Consider the following 12,493-nt stretch of genomic DNA (forward strand, 5'->3'; position numbering starts at 1 on the left):
ATTGCCAGGTTGTTAGGATAAATGTGGCAGCTTCCCACAAGTGAAGTAGGAAGACGGTTTGTCAATTTCCTTCTCCACAACTTCACTATTATTTTACAATGAAAGAAGCTGCAGACAGAAATGTGTCAAAATCATTTATTCATATGCAGGCACAAATCCTGCCCTACAGCCTGTTCCTAGAAGCAGGCCAGGGCCTGCTCTGGTTTTTTTTTGTTTTTTTTTTTTTTTTTTTTCTGTACGCGGGCCTCTCACTGCTGTGGCCTCTCTCATCGCGGAGCACAGGCTCTGGACGCGCAGGCTCAGTGGCCATGGCTCACGGGCCCAGCCGTTCCGCGGCATGTGGAATCCTCCCGGACCGGGGCATGAACCCGTGTCCCCTGCATTGGCAGGCGGACTCCCAACCACTGCGCCACCAGGGAAGCCCCCTGCTCTGTTTTTTAGGCACTATAACAAGCTCCTTCCTGACGTGTTGATCCATGGCAGAGCCAATGAGACAACAGAGTCTCCATAAGAGGCGAACACAAGACCGCTAGTCCAAAGGTGTTAGCCCTCTGGCTTGTCAGACGCTTATCCTCCATTCATGCAAGGGGTGGGTTCCTCATCATTTTAGCTAATCACATGTTTTGAACACCACTCATTTCACCAATTAAAAAGTATTCCTTACACTTTTTAGGTGAATTATTAAGCTCTGGTGCAGATGGAGATAGGATATTTGCAGGTCCTCTAAAACATGGAATCCTTCTCAGGGTCCTTCGAATGTTAATCACCTAACCTGCAGCGTGGCTCCCTGATTAGGGTGATTCACAGGTTAACTGACTGCCCCTCTGGTAGAGGAGACTAAAGTTAATTTACAGACACACTTATAGCACTTCATTTATGCAGAATTCTGTGAAAGTAAATTGCAGACAGTATAAATCCAGGAAACCTGAGGTTTTCTTCATGCATTTATTCACTTGCTCTTTATTAAAAGTCTAACATGTGGGATTTTAGGCTAAAAGTCAGGAATTCTGAGTTCTGGTCTCAGCTCTGCCACCAACTAGCTGTGTGATCTCAGACAATTACTTAACCTCTCTGGGCTTTAGTTTGTTCATTTGCGAACAAGAAACCTGAACTAGCCATTACTAAAGCTACCTCCAGCTCTAAAATGTCATGATTCCATTCTTTCAGAAAATGCTAGGACGCATTTGCAATTCCAGTTACCCTCCAGCCTTGCTTGGCCTCCGTGAGGATTAAACCCTGATATCCCAAAGCATCCATTGTATGTAATGAATTAACTTCTCTCTTATACTCCTAGAATAGGAGTTATGTACTCTCTCTGGCAGAATGGAGAAGATAGTCACTCCCATCATGTTCTGTGTTCTGTGGTCCAGATGAGGAACCTGGGGTGAGAATGACTTGCAAAGTCCTCTAAAGGTCATCCAGCACAGAACACCCAATGGGGTGCCACAGATGAGCTACAGGGATGCCAAGATACCAATCTGCTTGCCTTCAGTGGAGGCTGGAAGTCCCGCGGAGGCCCACGTTGGTGTAAGAGCCGCCTGGCCCATTGATTCCACCGAGCTGCATAAGCAGTACTGTTTCCTCCCTGTGGTGCGACATGAAAAGTGTGGTAATCACGCCTCTGTCGTACAGTGCTCGGAAATGTGCAGTTTAGGCCACGGGAATCATGGTCCTGACCCTTAATGATGCCCGGCGGAGATATAAAACAGAGGTTGCCAAGCTGCTGAGGGGGAGGGCGGGCAAGTCAAGGGGACCTCTCCTCGCTCACTGGGGTGCCGTGTTCCCAATCTTTTCTCACTGTAGCAGACATCCGTCCTGTTTCTGTACAAAACTTGGTGGCTCAACACAGCAAACCTTTATTACTTCCCAGTTTCTGTGGCTTAGGAATCCAGAAGCAGCTGAGCCGGGGGTTTGGGGCTCAGGGTCTCTGGTGAGACTGTGGGCTGGGCTGCAGTCATCTGAGACGGGAGGAGCCGTTCCCAGCTCCCTGGCTTGGCTGCGGGCTCCACGTGGGCCTCCCCACAGGGCTGCTCGCCTGCGGCAGCCGGCTTCTCCCAGAGCCGCTGTGACCCAACAGACGGGAAAAAGCCTAGTGCCTTTATGACCCAGTCTCAGCAGTGACAGACCACGGCTTCCACTGTGTGCTGACGGTCATACAGACCAACCCTGGGCCAGTGTGCGGGAGCAGGGCTCGAGAGTGTGGCTGCCAGGAGGCGACGCCACTGGGCCAGCCTGGGGGCCACCGCACCTGCCTCTGCAGACTCGGGTGCTGCAGCCGCCAGGGGAGCCACGTGCGCATCACGGTTGAGAAGCACGTCCTGCCCACTAGGCGTATACCATCCTCTTGCGGGGAGGGAAATCTTGTTGCCCGCTGCTTTCTCCAATTCCTCTCACTTGCCCCTCTTTCAATATTCTTCTCTCCAGAGAAGTCACCACTTTCTCCCCTTTCCAGCCAGACCTCCCAACCCAGGCGCCCCTGTCCCTCACTTCTCTCTCTTCCTTTTTTTCTTATCTTCCCTCCACTTTCTTTTTCTTTCTCTTTCTCTCTTGTTTATTCATTTTCCAGAAAGCCCAGGAGGATTTAATTTTCGAAATGATTACCAGGAACGAGCCCAAGAGAAATGATGAAAACAAAAGTACTGTGGCCCTTTGAGACTCGAGTTCTTCTCTCTGAAAATACACTCTTCTTTCAGAGCAGAGGCCTCAAAGCAGCCCAGACGCGCAAATAGCTTTTCCCAGTGAAATATTTTATTTGAGGCATGGAGGCTCATTTGAGGGAAATGCTGAGATGCGGGAAACTTGCGTCGCCGTGGCGAGTAAGCACAGCTGATTACGTTCCCCGCCCGCCTCCAGGAAAGGATTCACAGGCACCCTTCTATGAGGTAGTCCTCCACTGCGCTCTGTTGCCTTTAGAAAAGTGCAAAATTCCTTTAAATCCAGGCACTCTGGAAACTTCGCAAAGCTGAGACTGATAAATACTGCTCAGGCACAGGATTGAAAGCAGAGTTTGAGCTGCTCCCCTATCAAGCCGCATCAGCATCACCTGGAAGCTCTTGGGAGAGGCAAAGTCGGCCCGGCCCAGGAGACCCGGATGTGAAACCCGGGGGGCGGGACTACCAAGTCCATTGCAAGGAGCCCGCGAGGGAGTTTGGCGCGCGCTAAATTGGTAGGAGCACTGGTTTGAGAAAAGCATGGGACCCTGCCATTAATGGAGGGGAAAAGCGGGGAGACACCAGCAGGTAAGACATAAAAAATAATGGGATGTGACATGCTTAAATTTTCTAGGTATGAAAAGATACATGGGGCTGGTGTTCCCTTGCCTCGGACCGCCCCCCCTGCCCCCGCTTTCCGCTCCATCCCCCCTGCTCAGGCACCAGCACAGTAACGGGAACCAGTCCAGGTTGAGCCTGGGGGGTTGGGGGAGGAAGGGGTTATTTCGTTACCACATTTTGGAGCCAACAAGCTTTTAAACCAGAGAGCCACTGGCTGTGAAGCAATGCTCGAGTGCGCCACTAGGGGTCGCCAGCAAGTTGCCTATTACAGCCCAATGCCAGCTTCTTTTTTTTTTTTTAGTAGATCTTTATTGGAGTATAATTGCTTCACAATACTGTGTTTCTGTTGTACACCAAAGTGAATCAGCCATATGCATACATATGTTCCCATATCCCCTCCCTCTTGAGCCTCCCTCCCAGCCTCCCTATCCCACCCCTCTAGGTCTTCGCAAGGCACCGAGCTGATCTCCCTGTGCTATGCGGCTGCTTCCCACTGGCTATTTTACATTCCGTAGTGTATATATGTTGATGCTACTCTCACTTCGCCCCAGCTTCCCCCTTCCACCCCGTGTCCTCGAGTCCATTCTCTATGTCTGCATCTTTATTCCTGCCCTGCAACTAGGTTCATCAGTACCATTTTTTAAAATTTAGATTCCATATATATGCGTTAGCATATAGTATTTGTTTTTCTCTTTCTGACTTACTTCACTCTGTATGACAGACTCTAGGTCCATCCACCTCACTACAAATAACTCAATTTCGTTTCTTTTTATGGCTAATATTGCCTTGTATATATGTGCCACATCTTCTTTATCCATTCATCTGTTGATGGACACTTAGGTTGCTTCCGTGTCCTGACTATTGTAAATAGTGCTGCAGTGAACATTGTGGTACATGACTCTTTTTGAATTATGGTTTTCTCAGGATATATCTCAGGGGTTGCTGGGTCGTATGGTAGTTCTATTTTTAGTTTTTTAAGGAATCTCCATACTGTTCCCCATAGTGGCTGTATCAATTTACATTCCCACCAACAGTGCAAAAGGGTTCCCTTTTCTCCACACCCTCTCCAGCACTTATTGTTTGTAGATTTTTTGATGATGACCATTCTGACCGGTGTGAGGTGATGCCTCCTTGTAGTTTTGATTTGCATTTCTCTAATAATTAGTGATGCTGAGCATCTTTTCATGTGCCTCTTGGCCACCTGTACGTCTTCCTTGGTGAAATGTCTACTTAGGTCTTCCGCCCATTTTTTAACTGGATTGATTGGTTTTTTGATATTGAGCTCCGTGAGCTGTTTGTATATTTTGGAGATTAATCCTTTGTCTGTTGTTTCATTTGCAAATATTTTCTCCTATTCTGAGGGTTGTCTTTTGGTCTTGTTTATGGTTTCCTTTGCTGTGCAAAAGCAAAGGGAAGCCCTCTATGAGTTTTTTATAGTGTTTGGTCTTACATTTAAGTGTGTAATCCATTTGGAGTTTACCTTTGTGTATGATGTTAGGTAATGTTCTAATTTCATTCTTTTACAATGCCAGCTTTTTATAACAAATAGTTTTAAACACACTCTTTAAAATCCTGAAATGCAATTCATAGATAACAATAGTACCTAACTACACAAATAATTTTTAGACTTTTTAAAAGACTATAATATAACGCAGAAATAAAAGCAAAGTAATGTGTTACAAACTAAGATGTATGCTTGGACGACTACATTAGAGCCACAGTGAAGTGGTTGGATGCTTGCACCTGAACGTAGAATCACTGTGACTGTGGCAGCTGCGGGTGTAGACTGAAGTGGGGTGTTAAATCACTCACTTGAATACCAGTAGCAGCATTGCCACTGGCGATACGAGTTTTCTGTAGTTGTAAACAAGTCTTGAAAAACCTGGAACAAAACAAATTATTGACACAGTCTTTCCTCAGTTTACTTACTAAATATCTATGTATTACTGGAAGATTCATTCAAAAGCTGTTTTTTATTTCTCTGTAGAATGGAGGTAGCATCTAGGTCCAGATATTATATACAGGTTTTAGATGCAGGATTTCACCTACATAAATGTCCAGAGGAACGTTTGAAAGTCATGTGAGAAATAGAAAATGTTTCCATCGCACAGGGTGTCGGGAATCTAAGTTCAAGGGTATTCCCCCCCATCATTGTGACAACAAACCCCCAGCCGCGGAAGTGTCCATTGTAAGCCATAGGGAACAGCTCGGCTCCCATTGAGAATCACTTTGAAGGGAGGAGCAAAGGCAAGAGAGGAGAGACTAAGGAAGGCACATCTAGGCTCAGGATGGGCCAAGGACCATAGCCATGTGGCAGATGCAGCGACCTGGGGGCCCCCTTGGGCAAGGGTGCGCAGTGCTCTGTTGGCAGTGTGCCAGGGAAACGGCATTCACTTTTTGTCCAAGTCTCACTTTTTAGCCCCTCTACCACCACCCTTGGAGTCAACAAAATATTTAAACATCTGGAAATCCTTTTTAAAAATAGATATAATGTTCTCTTTGGGCCCCAGGGGGATTCCTGAAAATGGATTTAACGCTTCCTAAGGGGCAAAGAGTATTATGAATCACATCCCTGAAATGTTTGCATATTGTTGGACCCAGCAATTTCACCTCGAGAAATTTGTCCTAAAAGAAATAATAATAATTTGGATGAGGTGATAGCTACAAATATACTCAAGCATAGTTTATGATTGTAAAAATGGAAAGCCATCTAATTGTGCAACAATGACGGATTAGTGGAATAAATTATAGCTACAGTGGAGTATTAGGAATTAAACATCAGGTTGTTAAAAATATTTACTCACCCGTGGGAAGGGGTTACAAACTATTAGGTACTTTAAGAAAGAATCCCATTATAGCTATTTGGTAAAGTCCCTAATTGCCCCTCCCTTGTGTGTGGTAAATCCCGATTTTCGTTTCTTAAAGGTTGGCAAGTTTCTTAAGATTGGCAAGCTTTATCGATGGTTAAGCCAGTTGTGCAGACAGTTGGTGAGGCCTGGTGGATTTTTTTAAAATTAATTTTTATTATTGGAGTATAGTTGATTTACAATGTTGGGTTCGTTTCTGCTGTACAGCATAGTGAATCAGTTATACATATATCCACTCGTTTTTTAGATTATTTTCCCATATAGGCCATTACAGAGTATTGAGTAGTTCTGTGCTGTACAGTAGGTTCTTAATAGTTATCTATTTTATATATGGTAGCGTGTGTATGTCGATCTCAGTCTCCCAATTTATCCCCCCTTCCCCCCTTGATAACCATAAGTTTGTTTTCTACTTCTGTTTCTGTTTTGTAAATAAGTTCATTTGTACCATGGTTTTAGATTCCACATATAGGCGATATCATATGCTATTTGTCTTTCTCTGTCTGACTTACTTCACTCAGTGTGACAATCTCTAGGTCCATCCATGTGGCTGCAAATGGCATTATTTCGTTCTTTTTTTTTTTTTTTTTTGCGGTACGCAGGCCTCTCACTGCTGTGGCCTCTCCCGTTGCGGAGCACAGGCTCCAGGCGCACAGCCCCAGCGGCCATGGCTCACGGGCCCAGCCGCTCCGCAGCACGTGGGATCTTCCCGGACCGGGGCACGAACCCGTGTCCCCTGCGTCAGCAGGCGGACTCTCAACCACTGTGCCACCAGGGAAGCCTCGTGGCCTCTCCCTTTTTTATGGTTGAGAAATATTCCATTGTGTATACGTACCACATCTTCTTTATCCATTCTTCTGTCGATGGACATTTAGGTTGCTTCCGTGTCCTGGCTATTGTAAATTGTACTACAGTGAACATAGGGGTGCATGTATCTTTTCGAATTATGGTTTTCTCAGGGTATATGCCCTAGAGTGGGATTGCTGGATCATATGGTAGCGCTAGTTTTAGTTTTTTAAGGAACCTCCGTACTGTTCTCCATAGTGGCTGCACCAATTTACATTCCCACCAACAGTGTAGCAGGGTACCCTTTTCTCCACACCCTCTCCACCATTTATTGTTTGTAGATTTTTTAATGATGGCCATTCTGACCGGTGTGAGGTGATAACCTCCTTGTAGTTTTGATTTGCATTTCTCTAATAATAAGTGGTGTTGAGCATCTTTCCATGTGCCCCTTGGCCATCTGTATGTCTTCTTTGGAGAAGTGTCTATTTACATGTTCTACCCATTTTTTTTTAAAGATTTTTTTGATGAGGACCATTTTTAAAGTCTTAATTCAGTTTGTTCCAATATTGCTTCTGTTTTATGTTTTTGTTTTTTTGGCTGCAAGGCATGTGGGATCTTAGCTCCCTGACCAGGCATCAGACCCCTCACCCCCTGCATGGAAGGCGAAGTCTTAACCACTGGACCGCCAGGGAAGTCCCCCGCCCACTTTTTGTTTGGGTTGTTTGTTTTTTTTTTTAAATTTGAGGTGCATGAGCTGTTTGTATTTTGGAGATTAATCCCTTGTCAGTTGCTTCATTTGCAAATATTTTCTCCCATTCTGTGGGTTGTTTTTTCATTTTGTTTATGGTTTCCTTTGCTGTACAAAAGCTTTTAAGTTTAATTAGATCTCATTTGAGGCCTGGTGGATTTTCATGAGTGGAGAACCTGACCCAGAAAGAAGCTTTGAGCTGCAGGATGAGTTCAAAGGCCGCTGAGCACCCCGATCCCACCTGTCATTGGACATCTGCCTTTGTTTCGCCGCGTTGTTCAATTAATGACCTTTGGCTAAGTACTACACTGACAGAGGTTCTTTCTGTTTATGTAGTAGCTCTTGTTGGTGGCCCTAAACAGTAGTTAACTATTGACTATAAAGATAGCAGTCACCTCTTAAACCTGCTGAGTACCCAGCCAAATTCTAGTAATAGTGCCTGTTATGGGTCAGGCACTGTTGCGAGTGCTTGACAAATACGAATAAGCTTCATAACAGCCCAATGAGATGAATATTGTCATTCCATTCTTTTTAAAGATGAGCATGTCCAGGCACTGAGAGATTAGGCAACTTGCCCCAGGTCACACAGCTAGTAAGTGGTTGAGTCAGGATTTGAGACCAGATAGATTCCAGAGTCCAGATGCTATGCTGCCTCTCCACAAGCCTATTATTAGGTTTCCAGAGGCTGCTTCCGTTTGGAAATCAGCCACAGAAAATGACTGACAATAACTTAAGGCCACAGTAATCAGCCACGGTCTGCATGATGGGAGAACAAGGCCAGACTTAGAAGAATGTGCCCTGTGATGCAGTCTGTGGTTTAGTGAAAGCCAACCCAGGGCGACGCAACCACAGATGGAAGAAAAGGTTTGCCCTGCTCTTGTCAGGCCATGCAGAATAGATCAAAGGCAGCACCACAGTTGAACTGCAGATCTGGTGGTCCCAGCATTTCATGCTGAAATTCTCTTCACCTTGAGCACACCCACATTTCAGTAGGGAAGAGTTTAGAATCCTTTTTTTTGTTTTTAACATTTCTACATTGGCTATTAGAACGAAATGATCATACCTACCATTATTCACACATCTTACCATGTTTCAGGAAACCCATGCTTCCAAGAAAACACTCTGGCGCCTCTTTTAATGAATTTCCCTTGGGGTCCTGTCATGGGTAGGTACATCTTATCTTCCATATGTACAAAATGCAAAGCTAAAGTTAAAATCCTTCTTTGGCTTCTCACTGTTCTTAGGACAAATGTCTAAATCCTCAGTGAGCCTAAAACGAGCAGGATGATCTACTGTCAATCTTGTTTCCATTTCTCAAAAGCACCTTTGACCTGGGAGTGCGCCGGGCATGCCCTCTTCCTGCCTCAGCTCAGCTGGTTACTCAGTGCAGCTCGGTTAGCAGATCGCATCTGAAAGGCTTTTCCTCAGCCTTTCCCGATCACCCCCAGTCCTCCATAACACTCTTTATAATGCAGATGTGCACTATGTGTGTAATTTATCCATTCAATATCCATCCCCTTCTCCCCCAGACCCTAACTCCATGACAGCCATCATGTCCCTGTCACCTACAACTCCAGTGTCTGCTTTACAGGTGTTCAATATGTATTGTGAAATGAACGAGTATTCATAAATGTTTGCAATTGCCTGACATAAGCCAGCCCTTGTGTAGCTTCTATGCCCTGTAGCAAATACCAAAAGGTGAAACGTGGATTTTCTTAAAACAACTAGAGAGAATTGTTCGACATGTAATCCCTGATGTCTGGCATCTATACTGCTCTTTTTGTAAGGAGTAGAGGGAAGAGTCCAAGGAACCCCTGTTCAGGCACCACCAGGTTAAACAATTATCAGCTCATGGGCCATCTTGTTTCCGCCAGTGTGGCCACCACTGTCACTGGTTTATTTTAAAGCTACTCCCAAGCATCATATCATCTCAACTGTAAAAACTTGAGTGTGTATCTGTGACTCTTTATAAAATTACTTTAATAACATTTGCATGCCTAAGCAGTTCTTTAATATCATTACATCCAGTCAGTGTTGAAATTGTCCAAGTTGTCTGATAAACTGTTTTTTTCCAGTTGCTTTTTCTGGAATACAGCCGGGATCCACAGGTTGCATTTGGCTGATAAGTCTCTAAGTCTCGTAACATGTGACAATTCCTGCATCCACTTATTTTTTCTTTTATCTTGCCATTTAAAGACACTAGGCCATCTCTTCCGTAATACTTCTTGCCTTTTTTGATTTTACAGATTCCATCCTGTAAGCTGGTAGGAAGCCTGAAGGCTTGATGGGATTCCAGTGTGATAGGAGGCAAGAACATGCCTCAGGTGAGGAGGCACCTGAGCGTCTCTTGGGGCAGGAGCCTGGGCTCCTGGTTGACCAGATGTTCTTTTTTTTTTTTTTTTTAATTGCGGTATGCAGGCCTCTCGCTGTTGTGGCCTCTCCCCTTGAGGAGCACAGGCTCTGGACGCGCAGGCTCAGCGGCCATGGCTCACGGGCCCAGCCGCTCTGCGGCATGTGGGATCTTCCCGGATCGGGGCACGAGCCCGTGTCCCCTGCATCGGCAGGCGGACTCTCAACCACTGCGCCACCAGGGAAGCCCTGACCAGATGTTCTTAATTTGATCCTACTTTATAAAGTTCTCCAATGGCTAGATCCATCATCTCCTTGAGGGTTGCAAGATGGGGATATTAAAACTCTAGGATTCCTTGTTAATTAGTGAAAACTTTTCAATAAAGAACTTTCCGGGGGTGGGGGTGGGGGTGGGGGTGGGGAAGGATGGGGAGAAGGGATAGTCGGGGAGTTTGGGATTGACATGCACACACTGCTGTATTTAAAATGGATAACCAGTGGACCTACTATGTAGCACAGGGGACTCTGCTCAATGTTATGTGGCAGCCTGGATGGGAGGGGAGTTTGGGGGAGAATGGATACATGCATATGTATGGCCGAGTCCCTTTGCTGTGCATCTGAAACTATCACAACATTGTTAATCGGCTATACTCCAGTATAAACTAAAAAGTTAAAAAAAAAAAAACTTTCCCCTATCAGCTATTGGTTTACCTTGAAATTCAGTCTGTATAGGAGAGGGAGGATAAATCCTCAATTCTTTCCCTTTACCAGTTTTCAGAGTAATTACTATTGGGTGGCTCTTTGCTTCTAGGTCTTTCCAGTGGAGAGAGTTAGGATGTATATTCTTTAAGGGGAAAATAGTCATGAGTTTATACTGTTATTTCCAATTCAAAATCAGTACCACTAAGCTTCTTTTGCTTTCATTTTATATTTGTGTCTCTTTTGTCTCATGTTGAAAATCTTGGTTCCTAATGACGTCAACATAATTATATATTCATTTTATCTGTGTGTGTGTGTGTGTGTGTGGTCTCCAATAACAATGACACTGATAACTGAAAACAATTTAAGCCTTTTTTGGGCAGTTCTTTTTTGCTGGCTTTATTACTGTGTTGTTCAGGTCATTCCCTGGGGGGTTAGGTCCACAACTTCGTATATGGTTAAATTCATTGGTTGCATTTTCTCTCCATTTGTATTCCATTTTGTGTTATGGTTATGGAAAACATTTCTGTGGCTCGGAAGTCAGAAGAGCCCCTAGCCATAATCCTTCCAACAGGGAATTCCCTGGTGGTCTAGCGGTTAGGACTCTGCGCTTTCACTGCTGAGGGCCTGGATTCGATCCCTGTTCAGGGAACTAAGATTCCACAAGCCACGCAGCACGGTCAAAAAAATAAAAAAATAATCCTTCCCACAGCATGGAGCCTAGCACATCAAAAACACTCAAATATTCATTGACTTTTATGACCTGTATATATGATTTTTCTAAGTCATCCACTGGGGCGATGGCTCCCACCAAGAAAGCCCAAGGCATGGTAAGGACCATGGTTTGCTCTAAAGTTCAGCTTGATTGAGAGTTTTTAGGGTGCTTTGTAAAGGAAAGGTCAAAAGGCATATTTCAAGATCCCTAATCTAAATCCTCCGGCTTCACCCAGAGAAGCCGGTCATAAACTGGCCAGGCCGGAGTGCTGGAGAGAGAAGAGTCCCTCATCTCGTTTTACCCAAGCTCTGAAACCCTCCTCTCTTCTTTTCCTTCTTTTTTTTTTTTAACATTATTATAGAGACTGTCAAAGTTTATTTTCCTTTAAGAAATGAAATGGATCTTTTTTTATTGAGGTATAATTGACATACTATATTAGTTATAGGTGTACAACATAATGATTCAATATTTGTAGATATTGTGAAATTATCACAATAAGTCTAGTTAACATCCATGACTATACATAATTACACATTTTTTGTCGTGATAACAACTTTTTAAGAGATCTGTTCTCTTAGCAACTTTCACATATGCTCTATATTACATCCCCATGACATTTATTTTATAATGAGGAAAAAATTAATCAATAGTCAACCTAAGAAAGACATGGAAAATTTCATTTGAGCCAACCTGAGGATTATAATCTGGGAGACAGCCTCTCGGAGAGCTCAGAACTGTTCTGAAGAGGTTAGGGGGCAGGGAGGCCAGTTTGTCTGTGATTTTAGAGAAGGGGTACGTGCAGTCAAACACACATCTTGGTAGAAGGTTACTGATGTTCATGAGGGAAGAGAGGTCTTAGTTAATGGTTTTAGTGCTTTTCCAAGTATGGGAAGATGCAAGAAACTGGGTTCATAAAATTCTCTCCTGAAAATATCTAACTACCTGAGGGCCAGTTCTGCCAGTTTTCCCAGAGCACAAAAATGCCTCATCTTGTTCTTCACCATGAATTCCTTTTAGGGTATATTTTAGGTCAGTGACTGCAGCGGCTCACAACTTGATT

This window comes from Leucopleurus acutus, assembly GCF_964270905.1.
Source record: "Leucopleurus acutus genome assembly, chromosome: X".
NCBI classification, from domain to species: domain Eukaryota; kingdom Metazoa; phylum Chordata; class Mammalia; order Artiodactyla; family Delphinidae; genus Leucopleurus; species Leucopleurus acutus.